Source organism: Tamandua tetradactyla, chromosome 3 (assembly GCF_023851605.1).
Source record: "Tamandua tetradactyla isolate mTamTet1 chromosome 3, mTamTet1.pri, whole genome shotgun sequence".
In the NCBI taxonomy this organism is placed as follows: Eukaryota; Metazoa; Chordata; class Mammalia; order Pilosa; family Myrmecophagidae; genus Tamandua; species Tamandua tetradactyla.
In genome coordinates, this window is record NC_135329.1 from 69,526,847 (window position 1) to 69,548,579 (window position 21,733).

Sequence of the window (21,733 nt, forward strand, 5' to 3'; positions counted from 1 at the left end):
AACCTTCTAAAAACTGCCTTTGGTTTACAGTACATACTCCTAATTATGGTAAGCTGTCAGTATTTCTAATGTGCTAGGCATTATTCTGCATAGGATATTTATCACTGTTGAATGATATTTATCACTGTTGAGTCCATATTACCAAACTAGCCTGACATTCTCTCTCTTGATCTTACTAAGGAACAATCTGGGAATACTGACAAAAAACAATTAAAGAAAACTTCCTAGATTCCAGTAGGTGGATTTGAGAAAAAATCATGCTCACCAACCTTAATTTTTCTCTCACCTCGGTGTATACACCAAGTCCTTCTTCCAAAACCATACATATGTGACAAGTTGAAAGAGCTAGCTTTGAATACTAATTCTCCCACAAATTATCTACAAGATCTTCAGCTTACATTCAACGAATATTCTGTGCACCTAACGAGTACTAGGTGAAGTATCATGAAGATGTGATTCCCTTTCCTCCAGACACTCAGTCAACTATGAGAAACAATCAAGCAAGCAATTGTGAAAGGTGTGATACAAGTAAAGATATGACGCTATGGGACTACAGAGGATTGGGGCTTGGGCAAATGTCAAGGAAGTCTTCTCAGACGAGTTCATGTGTAGGCTAACCACTCCAGAAACCATAGTAAAAAGCCAAACAAAAGATAGGGAGGCAAACTCGAGCCAAGGGTAGAATATGTGCTTAAACCTAAAAGCAGGGTCTACATTCCAGAACGATCACTCTCAGTGAAGCACAGCAAGAGGTAAGGCTAAGGAGGGACCAGACCTAGAAGGGTGTTCTATAGCATCTTAACTGTATTATGAAGGAAATAAGAAGTACCTAAAACAATTTAAGTAGAGAAGCAAAATGATAAAAATTTCATATTGTAAAAGTCAAAGGCAGGGCCGGGCCACAGTGGCTCAGAAGGCAGAGTTCTAGCCTACAATGCAGGAGACCCGGGTTTAAGTTTCGGTGCCTACCCATGCAAAACAAAATGTCAAAGGCAATCTGGGTGGAAGGATGGAGTGAACAGAACAAATTAAAGTGTAATTAGAGAATGATTTCAGAATCATTTGTATAAGGATGCTATTTCTGATGACGGATTTAGGCAAAGGGGATACCATGCCTAGTTCTTAGTAACTCTAACAGTTGACATTTAACCCAAACCCCTTACTACCTATTGACTGAACCCTCTGGGGAAGCTCTCTGTACCTCTCTTCACCAGCAGAGCCATCTCTGCAGCTATCTGGTCCAGCCCATCTACACCTCTCAGTACCCTAGATGGTGGAATAGGCTAGATCAAGTAAGTTCAGCCCTGCTCCAAGGAACAGTTTAGAGAAGGGACAGAAGGATAACTGAGATACCTATTTCAGAGTGTAAATGACCTAGGAAAGTCTTCTGCACCACATATGGAGGCCCTGGTTGCAAAATCTGAGGAAATGAGAAGCAGAGAACTGGAGATTCTCCAGCTACTGCAAACAGCCTAATGTGGAGGCCCAGAGCCCTCAAGAGTGTGTAGATGGGGAGACGTGGAGACGTGGATGGGGAGACGGGGACTAGGGAAAAAACTGAGCAGCATTCCTTGAATGCATTGTTCTCACCAGTGCAGCCCCGTGAATGGCGACTCACCCCATATCCCATGTACCTGAACCCTTCATGAGCCCCGACTCCCCACACTCCAAGCACCCACACGATGCCAACCCCTTGCACACATAATTGCCCCACACCCCAATCCCAACTGCAGCCCAATCCACCTCTTCTGTGCCCTTTCTGAGCATTACCTTCCCCTCCCTGATCCCTGCAACTGTTGCTAGCACATAAATGTTGTGGGTGCTTACCTTCATACCCAGGCTATACCCACCCCCAGGCCATACAGTTACACAGCGCCACCCCGCCACCCCTGAGCTCTGTGCAGGGGAACATCAGTTTACGGCACTCCTAGACCTGTGCATGTGCATGGCCCCCTGTCATGCCCCCCTGCTCTGGGAAAATGGTGCCCTGCACAGCCAGGTCACACCCACCACCAGCTCATGCAAGCATAATGCACACCCACTGCCCTAACTCTGCGCATACACACAAAGGACTCTGCACCCTACGACAGCATACACCAGGGCCACGCCCCCCAGACCCATGCACCCACATAGCCACATTCTCCCTCACCACATGGCACCCATGTTCATAGGCAGGAGCATAGCTTCCCCAACCTGTGCCTATACCTGTGCTGCAATGCATCACCGCACTGCCATGCCCCGCACTATGGCCTCCATCCTATTAAACATCCATCCTGCAAACACAAGGCTTTAGACAACTGAAAGAAATCAACTAACTTCCAAAGTAAATCAGTCAAGATACTTACATGTGGTGAAAACAAAACAAGATCACTAAGCATATCACAATGTAGACAAATATAGCCCAAGCTAAAGACCAAATTAAAACACCAGAGTACACACAGACTTTGAAACAACTAATCAAAGATGTTCATATAACTCTACTAAATAAGATAAATGGGATGGATAATGACATCAAGGAGATTAAGAAGACACTAAAAGAGCACAAAGAGGAATTTAAAAGAATAAATAGAAAAACAGCAGATATCAAACAGATTAAAGATTCTGTAGAACAAATAAAAGCCATACTAGAGACACACAACAGCAGACTTGAAGAGGCACAAGAAAGAATAAGCAAACTAGATGACAGGACAATTGATTTTGAATATTCAAAACAGCAAATGGCCAAATAGATGGAAAATTTTGAATTGTATCTCAGGGAAATAATGGATGAAACAAGCATACAAATACAAGGATCACTGGTGTCCTAGGAGAAGAGAAGAGTAAAGGGGTAGGAAGATTAGTTGACGAGATAATGGAGGAAAACTTACCAGCACATATAAAGGATATAAATTTACAAGTCAATAAGTTCAAGTAACTCCAAATAGAATAAATCCAAATACGCCTTCTGCTAGACACATACTAATTAGCCTGTCAAATGTTGAAGAGAAGGAGAAAATTCTGAAAGCAGCAAGAGAAAAACAATCTACTACAGACAACAGAAACCTCATAAGACTGATGTTAAACTATTCAACTGGCACCATGGAGGGGAGAAGGCAAAAAAGAAAGACTTCCAGCCAAGAATTCTGCTCCCAGCCAAACTGTCCTTCAAAACTGAGGGAGAGATTAAAATTTTCATAGACAAACAAATCCTGAGAGAAGGTGTCAACAAGAGACGGGACCTATAAGAAATCCTAAAGGGAGTTCTACAAGTTGAAAAAAAAAGACAATAGAGGGAGGTCTGGAGGGCACAGAATTGAAGAGTACCCGTAAGAATAACTTTGAAGGCATTAAAAAGAGAAACACAGAAAAGAATATAAAGACCTGACAAATAAAATCCAAAAGATTAAATGGGAGATTCAAGAAACTTCTTTTCAGTTATAACTTTGAACGTTAATGGACTAAACTTACCAATTAAAAGATACAGATTGGCAGAATGGATTAAGAAACATAATCCAGGCCGGAGCTCCTCCCTCCCTACTTCCCGGGCCAGCTGAGAGTCTCTGAGAGGCAAGTTTCCCAAGCCGAGGCGGCTGGCGCCCCTCTTTTGCGGATGGCTTTCTGGTCCGGCTATGAGTCTCAGATCAGAGGTCTACCCAAGCCGCGGTGGCCCTCCCCCGCGGGCAGCTTCCTGGTCCAGTGGGGAATCCCACAGGCCGCGGCTGCCAGTGACCGACGACCCTCCCGCGCGGGCGACTTCCTGGTCTGGTGGCAAATTCCCCGGGCCAGCTGCGGCCGGCGACCAGCCACAGGGTCCGCTCAAGCCGCGGCGGCTGACGCCCCCACCACGTGCGACCACCCGAACCAAGGGAGAGAATTGGATCAGAAATCCCCAGGCCGCGGAGATCGGTGACTGGGGGGATCCCTTCCAAACACGTGAGACAAACGTGTGCCATGAGCGCCACCTACTGGGCAGGATAAGAAAAACAGAACCCAGAGATTTCACAGAAATATCTTATAACCTTGTTGGGTCCGACACCCAGGGAAATCTGACTAAATGCCCAGACGCCAGCAGCAGAAGATAACGATCCACGCTCAGAAGATTGAGAATATGGCCCAGTCAAAGGAAAAAACCATTAGTTCAAATGAGATACAAGAGCTGAGACAACTAATGCTGAATATACGAACAGAAATGGAAAACCTCTTCAAAAATGAAATCGATAAATTGAGGGAGGACATGAAGAAGACATGGGCTGAACATAAAGAAGAAATAGAAAAACTGAAAAAACAAATCACAGAACTTATGGAAGTGAAGGATAAAGTAGAAAAGATGGAAAAAACAATGGATACCTACAATGATAGATTTTAAGAGACAGAAGATAGAATTAGTGATATGGAGGATGGAACATCTGAATTCCAAAAAGGAACAGAAACTATCAGGAAAAGAATGGAAAAATTTGAACAGGGTATCAGGGAACTCAAGGACAATATGAACCGCACAAATATACGTGTTGTGGGTGTCCCAGAAGGAGAAGAGAAGGGAAAAGGAGGAGAAAAACTAATGGAAGAAATTATCACTGAAAATTTCCCAACTCTTATGAAAGACCTAAAATTACAGATCCAAGAAGTGCAGCGCACCCCAAAGAGATTACATCCAAACAGGCGTTTACCAAGACACTTACTAGTTAGAATGTCAGAGGTCAAAGAGAAAGAGAGGATCTTGAAAGCAGCAAGAGAAAAACAATCCATCACATACAAGGGAAACCCAATAAGACTATGCGTAGATTTCTCAGCAGAAACCATGGAGGCTAGAAGACAGTGGGATGATATATTTAAATTACTAAAAGAGAAAAATTGCCAACCAAGACTCCTATATCCAGCAAAATTGTCCTTCAAAAATGAGGGAGAAATTAAAACATTCTCAGACAAAAAGTCACTGAGAGAATTTGTGACCAAGAGACCAGCTCTGCAAGAAATACTAAAGGGAGCACTAGAGTCAAATACAAAAAGACAGAAGAGAGAGGTATGGAGAACAGTGTAGAAAGAAGGAAAATCAGATATGATATATATAATACAAAAGGCAAAATGATAGAGGAAAATATTATCCAAACAGTAATGACACTAAATGTTAATGGACTGAACTCCCCTATCAAAAGACATAGATTGGTAGAATGGATTAAAAAACAGGATCCTTCTATATGCTGTCTACAGGAAACACATCTTAGACCCAAAGATAAACATAGGTTGAAAGTGAAAGGTTGGGAAAAGATATTTCAGGCAAATAACAACCAGAAAAGAGCAGGAGTGGCTATACTAATATCCAACAAATTAGACTTCAAATGTAAAACAGTTAAAAGAGACAAAGAAGGACACTATATACTAAAAAAAGGAACAATTAAATAAGAAGACATAACAATCATAAATATTTACGCACTGAACCAGAATGCCCCAAAATACGTGAGGAATACACTGCAAACACTGAAAAGGGAAATAGACTCATATACCATAATAGTTGGAGACTTCAATTCACCACTCTCATCAATGGACAGAACATCTAGACAGAGGATCAATAAAGAAATAGAGAATCTGAATATTACTATAAAGGAGCTAGACTTAACAGACATTTATAGGACATTACATCCCACAACAGCAGGATACACCTTTTTCTCAAGTGCTCATGGATCATTCTCAAAGATAGACCATATGCTGGGTCACAAAGCAAGTCTTAACAAATTTAAAAAGATTGAAATCATACACAACACTTTCTCGGATCATAAAGGAATGAAGTTGGAAACCAATAAAAGGCAGAGTGCCAGAAAATTCACAAATATGTGGAGGCTCAACAATACATTCCTAAACAACGAGTGGGTCAAAGAAGAAATTGCTAGAGAAATTAGCAAATACCTCGAGGCGAATGAAAATGAAAACACAACATATCAAAACTTATGTACGCAGCAAAGGCAGTGCTAAGAGGGAAATTTATTGCCCTAAATGCCTATATCAGAAAAGAAGAAAAGGCAAAAATGCAGGAATTAACTGTCCACTTAGAAGAACTGGAGAAAGAACAGCAACCGAATCCCAAAGCAATCAAAAGGAAAGAAAGAACAAAGATTAGAGCAGAAATAAATGAAATTGAAAACAACAGAGAAAATCAGTAAGACCAGAAGTTGGTTCTATGAGAAAATCAATAAGACTGATGGGCCCTTAGCAAGATGGACAAAAAGAAGAAGAGAGAGGACGCAAATAAATAAGATCACAAATGGAAGAGGAGACATAACCACTGACCTCACAGAAATAAAGGAGGTAATAACAGGATACTATGAACAACTTTACGCTAATAAATACAACAATTTAGAGGAAATGGATGGGTTCCTAGAAAGACATGAACAACCAACTTTGACTCAAGAAGACATAGATGACCTCAACAAACCAATCACAAGTAAAGAAATTGAATCAGTCATTCAAAAGGTTCCTAAAAAGAAAAGTCCAGGACCAGATGGCTTCACATGTGAATTCTATCAAACATTCCAGAAAGAATTAGTACCAACTCTCTTCAAACTCTTCAAAAAAATCGAAGCGGAGGGAAAACTACCTAATTCATTCTATGAAGCCAACATCACCCTCATACCAAAACCAGGCAAAGATATTACACAAAAAGAAAACTACAGACCAATCTCTCTAATGAATACAGATGCAAAAATCCTCAATAAAATTCTAGCAAATCGTATCCAACAACACATTAAAAGAATTATACATCATGACCAAGTAGGATTCATCCCAGGTATGCAAGGATGGTTCAACATAAGAAAATCAATTAATGTAATACACCATATCAACAAATCAAAGCAGAAAAATCACATGATCATCTCAATTGATGCAGAGAAGGCATTTGACAAGATTCAACATCCTTTCCTGTTGAAAACACTTCAAAGGATAGGAATACAAGGGAACTTCCTTAAAATGATAGAGGGAATATATGAAAAACCCACAGCTAATATCATCCTCAATGGGGAAAAATTGAAAACTTTCCCCCTAAGATCAGGAACAAGACAAGGATGTCCACTATCACCACTGTTATTCAACATTGTGTTGGAGGTTCTAGCCAGAGCAATTAGACAAGAAAAAGAAATATAAGGCATCAAAATTGGAAAGGAAGAAGGAAAACTATCACTGTTTGCAGACGATATGATACTATACGTCGAAAACCCGGAAAAATCCACAAAAAACTACTAGAACTAATAAATGAGTACAGCAAAGTAGCAGGTTACAAGATCAACATTCAAAAATCTGTAGCATTTCTATACACTAGCAATGAACAAGCGAAGGGGGAAATCAAGAAACGAATCCCATTTACAATTGCAACTAAAAGAATAAAATACCTAGGAATAAATTTAACAAAAGAGACAAAAAACCTATATAAAGAAAACTACAAAAAACTGCTAAAAGAAATCACAGAAGACCTAAATAGATGGAAGGGCATACCGTGTTCATGGATTGGAAGACTAAATATAGTTAAGATGTCAATCCTACCTAAATTGATTTACAGATTCAATGCAATACCAATCAAAATCCCAACGACTTATTTTTCAGAAATAGAAAAACCAATAAGCAAATTTATCTGGAAGGGCAGGGTGCCCCGAATTGCTAAAAACATCTTGAGGAAAAAAAACGAAGCTGGAGGTCTTGCACTGCCTGACTTTAAGGCATATTATGAAGCCACAGTGGTCAAAACAGCATGGTATTGGCATAAAGATAGATATATCGACCAATGGAATCGAATAGAGTGCTCAGATATAGACCCTCTCATCTATGGACATTTGATCTTTGATAAGGCAGTCAAGCCAACTCACCTGGGACAGAACAGTCTCTTCAATAAATGGTGCCTAGAGAACTGGATATCCATATGCAAAAGAATGAAAGAAGACCCATATCTCACACCCTACACAAAAGTTAACTCAAAATGGATCAAAGATCTAAACATTAGGTCTAAGACCATAAAACAGTTAGAGGAAAATATAGGGAGATATCTTATGAATCTTACAATTGGAGGCAGTTTTATGGACCTTAAACCTAAAGCAAGAGCACTGAAGAAGGAAATAAATAAATGGGAACTCCTCAAAATTAAACACTTTTGTGCATCAAAGAACTTCATCAAGAAAGTAGAAAGACAGCCTACACAATGGGAATCAATATTTAGAAACGACATATCAGATAAAGGTCTAGTATCCAGAATTTATAATGAGATTGTTCAACTCAACAACAAAAAGCCAGCCAACCCAATTACAAAATGGGAAAAAGACTTGAATAGACACCTCTCAGACGAGGAAATACAAATGGCCAAAAGGCACATGAAGAGATGCTCAATGTCCCTGGCCATTAGAGAAATGCAAATCAAAACCACAATGAGATATCATCTCACACCCACCAGAATGGCCATTATCAACAAAACAGAAAATGACAAGTGCTGGAGAGGATGCGGTGAAAGAGGCACACTTATCCACTGTTGGTGGGAATGTCAAATGGTGCAACCACTGTGGAAGGCAGTTTGGCGGTTCCTCAAAAAGCTGAATATAGAAATGCCATACGACCCAGCAATACCATTGCTGGGAATGTACTCAAAGGAATTAAGGGCAAAAACTCAAACGGACATTTGCACACCAATGTTTATAGCAGCGTTATTTACAATTGCAAAGAGATGGAAACAGCCAAAATGTCCATCAACAGACGAGTGGCTAAACAAACTGTGGTATATACATATGATGGAATATTATGCAGCTTTAAGACAGGATAAAATTATGAAGCATGTAATAACATGGATGGACCTAGAGAACATTATGCTGAGTGAGTCTAGCCAAAAACTAAAAGACAAATACTGTATGGTCCCAATGATGTGAATCGACATTCGAGAATAAACTTGGAATGTGTCATTGGTAACAGAGTTCAGCAGGAGTTAGAAACAGGGTAAGATAATGGGTAATTGGAGCTGATGGGATACAGACTGTGCAACAGGACTAGATACAAAAACTCAAAAATGGACAGCACAATAATACCTAATTGTAAAGTAATCATGTTAAAACACTGAATGAAGCTGCATCTGAGCTATAGGTTTTTGTTTTGTTTTGTTTTGTTCTTACTATTATTACTTTTATTTTTTTTCTCTATATTAACATTCTATATCTTTTTCGGTTGTGTTGCTAGTTCTTCTAAACCGATGCAAATGTACTAAGAAACGATGATCATGCATCTATGTGATGATGTTAAGAATTACTGATTGCATATGTAGAATGGTAAGATTTCTAAATGTTGGGTTAATTTCTTTTTTTCTGTTAATTAATAAAAAAAAATTAAAAAAAAAAGAAACATAATCCAGCTATATGCTGCTTACAAGAGTCTCATCTGAGACACAATGATACAAATAGATAAAATGTGAAAAGATGGAAAAAAATTTCCACACGAGTAATCAAAAGAAAGCAGGAGTAGCTTTGCTTCCAATCAAAGAGCTCCAAAGTACATGAGAGAGACTGGCAAAATTGAAGAAAGTGACAGATGTTTCAAAAATAATAGTAGGAGACTTCAATACACCACTCTTCTCTATAGATAAAACAACCAGACAGAAGATTAACAAGGAAATAGAGAAGTTAAACAACTTGATCAATGAATTAGACCTAACAGACATATATAGGTTATTGCACCCCGAAACACCAGGATATACATTTTTCTCTAGTGCTCATAGAACATTCTCCAGGATAGATCATATGCTGGAGCAAAAAAAAAAAAAGGTCTTTATGAATTTAAAAACACTGAAATTATTCACAGGACTTTCTCTGACCACAATGGAATGAAGCCAAGTATCAATAACCAGAAAAGAATGAGAACTTCCACAAATATATGGAGATTAAATAACACTCTTAAACAACAAGTGGGTCGAAAAAGAAATTGCTAGAGAAATCAGTAACTATCTTGAGATGAATGAAAATGAGAATAGAAAATATCAGAATGCATGGGATGCCATAAAGGCCATATTGAAAGGGAAATTTTTTGCCTAAATGCCTATATCAAAAAAGAAGAAAGAGCAAAACTTGAGGACTTAACTGCTCATCTGGAGGAAGGTGAGAAAAAGCAGTAAACTAATCCCAAAGCAAATACAAGAGAAACAGCAAAGATGAAAGCAGCGTTCAATGAATGGGAGAACAAAAGAACAATAAAAAGAATCATTAAAACTAAAAGGTGGTTCTTTTAGAAAAATCTTCCGACAAGGAAAAGTCAAGGACTAGATAGCTTCAAAGGGGAATTTTATCAAACATTCCAAAAAGAACTAACACCAATCTTGCTCAAACTTTTCCAAAAAACTGGAGAAAAAGGATTATTACTTAACTCACTTTATGAAGCTAACATCATTTTAATACCAAACCAGGGTAAAAATGCTGTAAGAAAGGAAAACTACAGGCCAATCTCCCTGATGAACACAGATGCAAAAATTCTCAACAAAATACTGGCAAATAAAATCCAACAACAATTTAAAAGAATTATACACCACAACCAAGTGGAGTTTATATCAGGAATACAAGGATGGTTCAACACAAAATCAATTAATGTAATAAAGGACATTAAATTGAAATGGAAAAAATCACATGAACATCTTGACTGATGCTATAAAAGCATTCAACAAAATTCAACATCCTTTTCTAATAAAAACACTCCAAAAGATGGGAATCAAAGATAACTACCCCAATATGATAAAGGGAATACACGAAAAACCAACAGCCAGCTTTGTACTCAATGGAGAAAGACTGAAAGCATTCCTCCTAAGATGAAGAATGAGACAAAGATGCCCACTGTCACCACTATTATTCAACACTGCACTAGAAGTTTCAGCTAGCGCAATCAGGCAGGGAAAATAAATAAAAGCCATCTAAACTGGAAAGGAAAAAGTAAAACCTTCATTATTAGCAGATGACATGAACCTATTGAAAAATCCTAAGAAATCTACAGCAAGGTTACTTGACCTAATCAACAAATTCAGCAAGGTGGTAGGATATAAGATTAACGTGCAAAAATCAGCAACATTTCTATACACAAGCCATGACCTAACTGAGGAGTCAGGTAAGAAATAAATTCCATTCAAAATAGGAACTAAAAGAATCAACTACTCAGGAATGAACTTAACAAGAGACATAAAGGACTTATACTACATAACATGGCTGAAGGAAATCAAAGAACACCTAAATACATGCAAAGACATTCCTGCTCATGGATAGGAAGGTTAAATATAGTTAAGATGTCAATTCTACCCAAATTGATCTACAGATTCAATACAGTACCAATCACAATTCCAACAACCTATTTGAAGACTTGGAAAGATAAAGTAGGAGGAATAACACTGCCTGACCTTAAAACTTATTTTAAAGCAACAATGGTCAAAACAGCATGGTATTGGCACAAAGATAGAAGTATTGACTGATGGAATAGAATCGAGAGTGCAGAAATAGACCACCAAACCTATGGTCAACTGATTTCTGACAAGGCCCCCAAATCCTCTGAACTTGGACAAAATCATCTCTACAATAACTGGGGATGGAAGAACTGGATATCAATAGCAAAAAGAACAAAAGAGGAGCCTTATCTTATACCCTATACAAAAACAATATCAAAGGAGGACTTCCTGGAAGATGGCGGCTTAGTAAGACACGCGGATCTTAGTTTCTTCCCCAGGACAGCTACTAGGGGAGTAGAAACGATACAGAAAGCGCCCAAAGCCACAACAGAGATAAAAAAAAGACAGCGTACCCCATCCTGGAACGGCTGGCTGGCTGAGAGAAGCAGCTCGGGTGAGAACGCCGAGGCGCGCGGGCCACACCGGGCGGGGTGGGAAGCGGCCGGAGTTACTCCCTTCCCCCTTCCCGGGCCGGCTGGGAGAATTGGAGAGGCAGTCCCCTGAAAACAAGGTGGCTGGTGCCCACACCACGCGCAGCCCCCCGGACCAACTGAGAGAATTGGATCGAAAGCCCCAGGCCGCGGAAAACGGTGACGAGTGGGGGAGGCCCCTTCCAAACCCGTGACTCCCGGAGAACGCGCACTCTCTCGGGCGGGCCGCTGCCGCTGGCGCCCTCCCGCCACGCTTGTCGCCCAGGGCCGACTAGGAAATTCGGACGGGCTCTTTCCTGGGCTGCAGCGACCAGCAACCCTCCCTGCATTTGGACCTCGGGCCGGCTCAAGCCGCTTCGGCTAGCGAAACCCCCAGACGGCGAGAGTTTTCCAAAGTTTAAGGTCCCACAGCACCTTTTACTGGTGGGACCCGCAGACAAACATGTGCCACGAGCGCCACCTACTGGGCAGGATAAGAAAAACAGAACCCAGAGATTTCACAGAAAAATCTTCCAAACTTTTGGATCCAATACCCAGGGAAATCTGTCTAAATGCGCAGACGCCAACAGAAGATAACGGATCACGCTCAAATAATTGAAAATATGGCCCAGTCAAAGGAACAAACCAATAGTTCAAATGAGATACAGGAGCTGAGACAACTAATGCTAAATATACGAACAGAAATGGAAAACCTCTTCAAAAACGAAATCGATAAATTGAGGGAGGACATGAAGAAGACATGGGCTGAACATAAAGAAGAAATAGAAAAACTGAAAAAACAAATCACAGAACTTATGGAAGTAAAGGACAAAGTAGAAAAGATAGAAAAAACAATGGATACCTACAATGATAGATTGAAAGAGACAGAATACAGAATTAGTGATTTGGAGGATGGAACATCTGAATTCCAAAAACAAACAGAAACTATCGGGAAAAGAATGGAAAAATTTGAACAGGGTATCAGGGAACTCAAGGACAATATGAACCGCACAAATATACGTGTTGTGGGTGTCCCAGAAGGAGAAGAGAAGGGAAAAGGAGGAGAAAAACTAATGGAAGAAATTTTCACTGAAAATTTCCCAACTCTTATGAAAGACCTAAAATTACAGATCCAAGAAGTGCAGCGCACCCCAAAGAGATTAGACCCAAATAGGCGTTCTCCAAGACACTTACTAGTTAGAATGTCAGAGGTCAAAGAGAAAGAGAGGATCTTGAAAGCAGCAAGAGAAAAACAATCCATCACATACAAGGGAAACCCAATAAGACTATGTGTAGATTTCTCAGCAGAAACCATGGAGGCTAGAAGACAGTGGGATGATATATTTAAATTACTAAAAGAGAAAAACTGCCAACCAAGACTCCTATATCCAGCAAAATTGTCCTTCAAAAATGAGGGAGAAATTAAAACATTCTCAGACAAAAAGTCACTGAGAGAATTTGTGACCAAGAGACCAGCTCTGCAAGAAATACTAAAGCGAGCACTAGAGTCAGAACCGAAAAGACAGAAGAGAGAGGTATGGAGAAGAGTGTAGAAAGAAGGAAAGTCAGATATGATATATATAATACAAAAGGCAAAATGGCAGAGGAAAATATTATCCAAACAGTAATAACACTAAATGTTAATGGACTGAATTCCCCAATCAAAAGACATAGATTGGCAGAATGGATTAAAAAACAGGATCCTTCTATATGCTGTCTACAGGAAACACATCTTAGACCCAAAGATAAACATAGGTTGAAAGTGAAAGGTTGGGAAAGATATTTCATGCAAATAACAACCAGAAAATAGCAGGAGTGGCTATACTAATATCCAACAAGTTAGACTTCAAATGTAAAACAGTTAAAAGAGACAAAGAAGGACACTATATACTAATAAAAGGAACAATTAAACAAGAAGACATAACAATCATAAATATTTATGCACCTAACCAGAATGCCCCAAAATACGTGAGGAATACACTGCAAACACTGAAAAGGGAAATAGACACAAATACCATAATAGTTGGAGACTTCAATTCCCCACTCTCATCAATGGACAGAACATCTAGACAGAGGATCAATAAAGAAATAGAGAATCTGAATATTACTATAAAGGAGCTAGACTTAACAGACATTTATAGGACATTACATCCCACAACAGCAGGATACACCTTTTTCTCAAGTGCTCATGGATCATTCTCAAAGATAGACCATATGCTGGGTCACAAAGCAAGTCTTAACAAATTTAAAAAGATTGAAATCATACACAACACTTTCTCAGATCATAAAGGAATGAAGTTGGAAATCAATAATAGGCGGAATGCCAGAAAATTCACAAATACGTGGAGGTTCAACAACACACTCTTAAACAACGAGTGGGTCAAAGAAGAAATTGCAAGAGAAATTAGTAAATACCTCGAGGCAAATGAAAATGAAAACACAACATATCAAAACTTATGGGATGCAGCAAAGGCAGTGCTAAGAGGGAAATTTATTGCCCTAAATGCCTATATCAGAAAAGAAGAAAAGGCAAAAATGCAGGAATTAACTGTTCAATTGGAAGAACTGGAGAAAGAACAGCAAACTAATCCCAAAGCAAGCAAAAGGAAAGAAATAACAAAGATCAGAGCAGAAATAAATGAAATTGAAAATATGAAAACAGTAGAGAAAATCAGTAAGACCAGAAGTTGGTTCTATGAGAAAATCAATAAGACTGATGGGCCCCTATCAAGATTGACAAAAAGAAGAAGAGAGAGGATGCAAATAAATAAGATCAGAAATGGAAGAGGAGACATAACCACTGACCTCACAGAAATAAAGGAGGTAATAACAGGATACTATGAACAACTTTACGCTAATAAATACAACAATTTAGAGGAAATGGACGGGTTCCTGGAAAGACATGAACAACCAACTTTGACTCAAGAAGACATAGATGACCTCAACAAACCAATCACAAGTAAAGAAATTGAATCAGTCATTCAAAAGCTTCCTAAAAAGAAAAGTCCAGGACCAGATGGCTTCACATGTGAATTCTACCAAACGTTCCAGAAAGAACTAGTACCAATTCTCCTCAAACTCTTCAAAAAAATCGAAGTGGAGGGAAAACTGCCTAATTCATTCTATGAAGCCAACATCACCCTCATACCAAAACCAGGCAAAGATATTACAAAAAAGAAAACTACAGACCAATCTCTCTAATGAATACAGATGCAAAAATCCTCAATAAAATTCTAGCAAATCGTATCCAACAACACATTAAAAGAATTATACATCATGACCAAGTAGGATTCATCCCAGGTATGCAAGGATGGTTCAACATAAGAAAATCAATTAATGTAATACACCATATCAACAAATCAAAGCAGAAAAATCACATGATCATCTCAATTGATGCAGAGAAGGCATTTGACAAGATTCAACATCCTTTCCTGTTGAAAACACTTCAAAAGATAGGAATACAAGGGAACTTCCTTAAAATGATAGAGGGAATATATGAAAAACCCACAGCTAATATCATCCTCTATGGGGAAAAATTGAAATCTTTCCCCCTAAGATCAGGAACAAGACAAGGATGTCCACTATCACCACTATTATTCAACATTGTGTTGGAGGTTCTAGCCAGAGCAATTAGACAAGAAAAAGAAATACAAGGCATCAAAATTGGAAAGGAAGAAGTAAAACTATCACTGTTTGCAGACGATATGATACTATACGTCGAAAACCCGGAAAAATCCACAAAAAACTACTAGAACTAATAAATGAATATAGCAAAGAAGCAGGTTACAAGATCAACATTCAAAAGTCTGTAGCATTTCTATACACTAGTAATGAACAAACTGAGGGGGAAATCAAGAAACGAATCCCATTTACAATTGCAACTAAAAGAATAAAATACCTAGGAATAAATTTAACAAAAGAGACAAAAAACCTATATAAAGAAAACTACAAAAACTGCTAAAAGAAATCACAGAAGACCTAAATAGATGGAAGGGCATACATGTTCATGATTGGAAGACTAAATATAGTTAAGATGTCAATCCTACCTAAATTGATTTACAGATTCAATGCAATACCAATCAAAATCCCAACAACTTATTTTTCAGAAATAGAAAAACCAATAAGCAAATTTATCTGGAAGGGCAGGGTGCCCCGAATTGCTAAAAACATCTTGAGGAAAAAAAACGAAGCTGGAGGTCTCGCACTGCCTGACTTTAAGGCATATTATGAAGCCACAGTGGTCAAAACAGCATGGTATTGGCATAAAGATAGATATATCGACCAATGGAATCGAATAGAGTGCTCAGATATAGACCCTCTCATCTATGGACATTTGATCTTTGATAAGGCATTCAAGCCAACTCACCTGGACAGAACAGTCTCTTCAATAAATGGTGCCTAGAGAACTGGATATCCATATGCAAAAGAATGAAAGAAGACCCATGCCTCACACCCTATACAAAAGTTAACTCAAAATGGATCAAAGATCTAAACATTAGGTCTAAGACCATAAAACAGTTAGAGGAAAATGTTGGGAGATATCTTATGGATCTTACAACTGGAGGCGGTTTTATGGACCTTAAACCTAAAGCAAGAGCACTGAAGAAGGAAATAAATAAATGGGAGCTCCTCAAAATTAAACACTTTTGTGCATCAAAGAACTTCATCAAGAAAGTAGAAAGACAGCCTACACAATGGGAATCAATATTTGGAAACGACATATCAGATAAAGGTCTAGTATCCAGAATTTATAATGAGATTGTTCAACTCAACAACAAAAAGCCAGCCAACCCAATTACAAAATGGGAAAAAGACTTGAATAGACACCTCTCAGACGAGGAAATACAAATGGCCAAAAGGCACATGAAGAGATGCTCAATGTCCCTGGCCATTAGAGAAATGCAAATCAAAACCACAATGAGATATCATCTCACACCCACCAGAATGGCCATTATCAACAAAACAGAAAATGACAAGTGCTGGAGAGGATGCGGTGAAAGAGGCACACTTATCCACTGTTGGTGGGAATGTCAAATGGTGCAACCACTGTGGAAGGCAGTTTGGCGGTTCCTCAAAAAGCTGAATATAGAAATGCCATACGACCCAGCAATACCATTGCTGGTAATATACTCAAAGGAATTAAGGGCAAAGACACAAACGGACATTTGCACACCAATGTTTATAGCAGCGTTATTTACAATTGCAAAGAGATGGAAACAGCCAAAATGTCCATCAACAGACGAGTGGCTAAACAAACTGTGGTATATACATATGATGGAATACTATGCAGCTTTAAGACAGGATAAACTTATGAAGCATGTAATAACATGGATGGACCTAGAGAACATTATGCTGAGTGAGTCTAGCCAAAAACTAAAGGACAAATACTGTATGGTCCCACTGATGTGAACAGACATTCGAGAATAAATTTGGAATATGTCATTGGTAACAGAGTCCAGCAGGAGGTAGAAACAGGGTAAGATAATGGGCAATTGGAGTTGAAGGGATACAGACGGTGTAACAGGACTAGATACAAAAAACTCAAAAATGGACAGCACAATAATACCTAATCGTAAAGTAATCATGTTAAAACACTGAATGAAGCTGCATCTGAGCTATAGGTTTTTGTTTTGTTTTGATTTGATTTTACTATTATTACTTTTATTTTTTTCTCTATATTAACATTCTATATCTTTTTCGGTTATGTTGCTAGTTCTTCTAAACCAATGCATATGTACTAAGAAATGATGATCATGCATCTATGTGATGATGTTAAGAATTAATGATTGCATATGTAGAATGGTATGATCTCTAAATGTTGGGTTAATTTCTTTTTTTCCGTTAATTAAAAAAAAAAAGATAAGGGATAATTGGAGCTGAAGGGATACAGACTGTACAACGGGACTGGATATAAAAACTCAGAAATGGACAGCACAATACTACCCAATTGTAATGCAATTATGTTAAAATACTGAATGAAGCTGCATGTGAGGTATAGGTTTTTTTTGTTTTTGTTTTTTTTTCTTTCTATTATTGTTTTAATTCTTATTCTGTTGTCTTTCTATTTCTTTTTCTAAATCGATGCAAATGTACTAAGAAATGATGAATATGCAACTATGTGATGTTATTAAGAATTACTGATTATACATGTAGATTGGAATGATTTCTAATTGTTTTGTTAATTCTTTTTTTAATTAATTAAAATAAATAAATAAATCAATAACACTCTGGCTCTCAAAAAAAACAATATCAAAGTGGATCAAACACCTGCATATAAGAACGAGTACTATAAAGCTTCCAGTAAGAACTAGCACTATAAAGCTTCCAGAAGAAAATGAAGGGAAACTTTTACATGTCCTAGTAATAGGAGGTAGCTTCCTAAACTTTACACCCAAAGCATAAGCAACAAAAGAAAGAAAAAATAGATCAATGGGAGCTCCTCAAAATCAAATGCTTTCAGTGGGGACAAGGAAAGCAATAGGCCAAGCCCTCAATCTTAGGGTCTATTTATATGAAACTTATCCTCGCAAAGGATAGGCTAAGCCTACTTAAAATCAGATCTAAGGGCCCAGTTGGTTCAGCAGGCAGAGCTCCACCTGCCATGCCGGGGACCCAAGTTCAATTCTTGGTACTTGTCCATGTTAAAAAAAAAAAAAAAATAGGCCTAAGAATCACCCCCAGAGAACCTCTTCTGTTGCTCTGATGTGGAATATCTCTTTCAGCCAACACGGCAATCAAACTCACTGCCCTCCCCCTCTCTATGTGGGACATGACTCCCAGATGTGTAAACCAACATGGGATGAAATTCTAGAATGAGCTGGCATTCAGCATCAAGGGATTGAGAAAGCCTTCTTGGCCAAAAGGGGGAAGAGAGAAATGAGACAAAATAAAGTGTCAATGGCTGAGAGATTTCAAACAGTCAAGAGGTTATCCTGGAGGTTATTCTTACGCATTGTATAGATATCCCCTTTTTACTTTAAGGTGTATTAGAAACGCTAGAGAGAAGTGCCTGAAACTGTAGAGCTGTGTTTCAGTAGCCATGTTTCTTGAAGATGATTGCATCATAGCTTTCACAGTGTGACTGTGTGATTGTGAAAATCTTGTCTGATGCTCCTTTTATCTATGGTACGGACAGATGAGTAAAACATATAGTTTAATAATAAATAAATAATGGGGGAACAAACGTTAATATAAAATTTTTTAAAATCAAATGCTTTTGCACCTCAAGAGACTTTGTCAAAAAGGTGAAGACATAGCTAACTCAATTGCAGAAAATATTTGGAAATCACATATTGGACAAAGGTATAATATCCTGAACATAAAGAAATCATACTACTCAAGAACAAACAACTCAATTAAAATATAGGCTAAAGATATGAACAGGCATTTTTCTGAAGAGCAAATATAGATGGCTCAAAAGCACATGAAGAGATGTTCATTTTCATTGGTTATAAGGGAAATGCAGATCAAGACTACAACGAGATGCCACCTCGCACCTATAAGAATGGCTAGCACTATAGCCATTGAGGATATAATGCTGAGTGAAATAGAAAACTATAAATGTTGGAAAGGATGTGGAGAAATTGGGACACTTATGCACTACTACTGATGGGAATATATAATGGCACAGCCACTATGGAAGACAGTTTGGCGGTTCCTTAGGAAACTAAATATCGAATTGCCCTATTACCCAGCAACAGTACTACTTGATGCATCGAGAAAAGCTGAAAGCAGTGACACAGACAGACATCTGCACACTGATGTTCATAGCAGCATTATTCACAATCGCCAAAACATGGTAACAATTCAAATGCCCAACAACAGATGAGTGGACTAACAAAATGTGGTATATATACATATATACAATGGAATATTATGCAGCAGTAAGATGAAATGATGCCCTGAAGCACATGACAAGATGGATGAGCCTTGAGGATATAATGCTGAGTGAAATAAGCTAGATACAAGGATAGATATTGTATGATTCCACTTTTATGACTGTGGTAAAGGTAAAATCAGAGTCTTATAATACAGAACATAGGGGATTTAGAGATATATAGAAGCTATAGATGGGTGAACAGTTAGCTAATAAGGTTGAACTCAAATGTAAGTGAATAGATAGAAGTGAAGGCGATTCTCCAGTCGGTCTGTAAGTAATACTACCATATTGAAGGTGAACAAGTGTGAAAGGGGTTGTACAGACTTATGTTTCCTATTGATTAACACTAAAACTATAAATCAGTTCTTGCAAGAACTACTTCAAGGGTATGATTCGTGTACAAAGAGTATCTAAGCCCAGGGTACCGGGGGAAACTGCTATAGCATACTAGCAATTTCGTTTAACACGAAAACAGCACTACCACAGCAACAGCAGAGGTAAATTATGGTGGGAGGGATAAGAATTAAGAGGAGGTTTAGATTTCCTATTTGGTAAGGGTATGTTTATTGGTTATCTGTCTTTTGGGAACAATGAAATTATCCAAAATTGAGAGTGTTGATGGATTATGGATACTATACATGATGCCTAATGAATGCAGGTGGCTGAAGGATGCACTGACTGAGAAGAAGACTGGTGAACAACTATGGATACATATGATCAAATATTGTGCTGCTACAAAAAGGAACAAAGTCATGAGGCATGCAATAGTGTGAATGAACCTGCTGGTTTTGGACATTTGGTGAAGCAAAATAAGCCAGAAATGAAAGAACAATTATTGTTTGGTCTCCTTTAGAAAATGTTAATAAGAAAACAGGGGCCTAGATTGTAAACTGCTTTAGCAGACACATATATATTATCTGGTATTTAGAGATAAGAATGAAGCCGATCAGGTCAGGGATAAAGTAATTCAGAACACAGGGCTAAAGAAGACATTGCCTATATTTTAGAACCACGGTTACTCTTTGAGACCGAAGGAAAAAAGGGTTATTTTGTCTGGAATCTAAATTTTCTGTAGCACATAATCTAACTCACCCTATCTGAAAAGCTCATTTGAACAACTGAAACACAGCATGTCCAGAGTAAGAACGAAGTCCTTTAATCCTGCATAGCTTAATGCAATGAATGCCTGGATACATCCAAGAATATATTAAGCAGATGATCAAAAAGTTATGGCAAAGTTCTTTGAAGGATGGGAGAAAAAATATGGTACTATTAAACTTTACCATCAGGGAATCCCCTGATACTGTGTCAAACTTCAGGGACACCCCAAATCAATAGGGCATGCCCTTGATCTTGAGGCTTACTTTTCTTAAGGTTATGTAGGTAGTGGAGAAGCTTAGCCTACCTATAGGTATGCGTAAGAGTTAATTTTGGAGGACCACTTTCGTTGCTCAGATGTGGCCTCAGTCTCTATAAGCCCAACTCTACAGGTGAAATCATTGCCCTCCCCGCTACATAGGACATGATATCCAGGGGTGAAAGTTTCCCTGGTCACGTGGGAGATGGAATTGTTGATCCCATGGTGCTATGGGATCAACATGGGACCAACAATTCTATCCCGACCAAAAGGGGGAAAAGAAGTGCAACTAATAAAGTATCAATGGAAAAGAGAGCTCAAATAGAGACAATGGGCTACTCAGAAGGTTGCTGTTATGCAAGCTTCACTTAGACATTGCTACCTATCATAACTTGCCAAACTCCAATCAAAACCATTCCAGTCCATCCTAAAGAACACTGTATTAGTTGGGGTTCTCTACAGAAAGAAAATCAACAGGAAATACTTGTAAATATAAAATTTATAAATTTGTCTCACGTAACCATGGGAACATAGAGTCCAAAATCTGTAGGGCAGGCTGTGAAGCTGACAATTCTGATGGAGGGTCTGGACAAAATTCACAGGAGAGGCTCTCCAGCTAAAGCAGGAAGACAGCCTCTCTCTTCTGAATCCTCCTTGAAAGGCTTCTAGTGATTAGA

General features: G+C 38.5%; 1 protein-coding gene across 3 annotated transcripts in view; it reads right to left on the reverse strand.

Annotated features, from left to right (window-relative positions):
* The window catches only part of NBAS (NBAS subunit of NRZ tethering complex), a 585,536-nt gene that overhangs the window by 204,531 nt on the left and 359,272 nt on the right, over window positions 1–21,733 (reverse strand). The gene's annotated exons all lie outside the window — the stretch shown is intronic.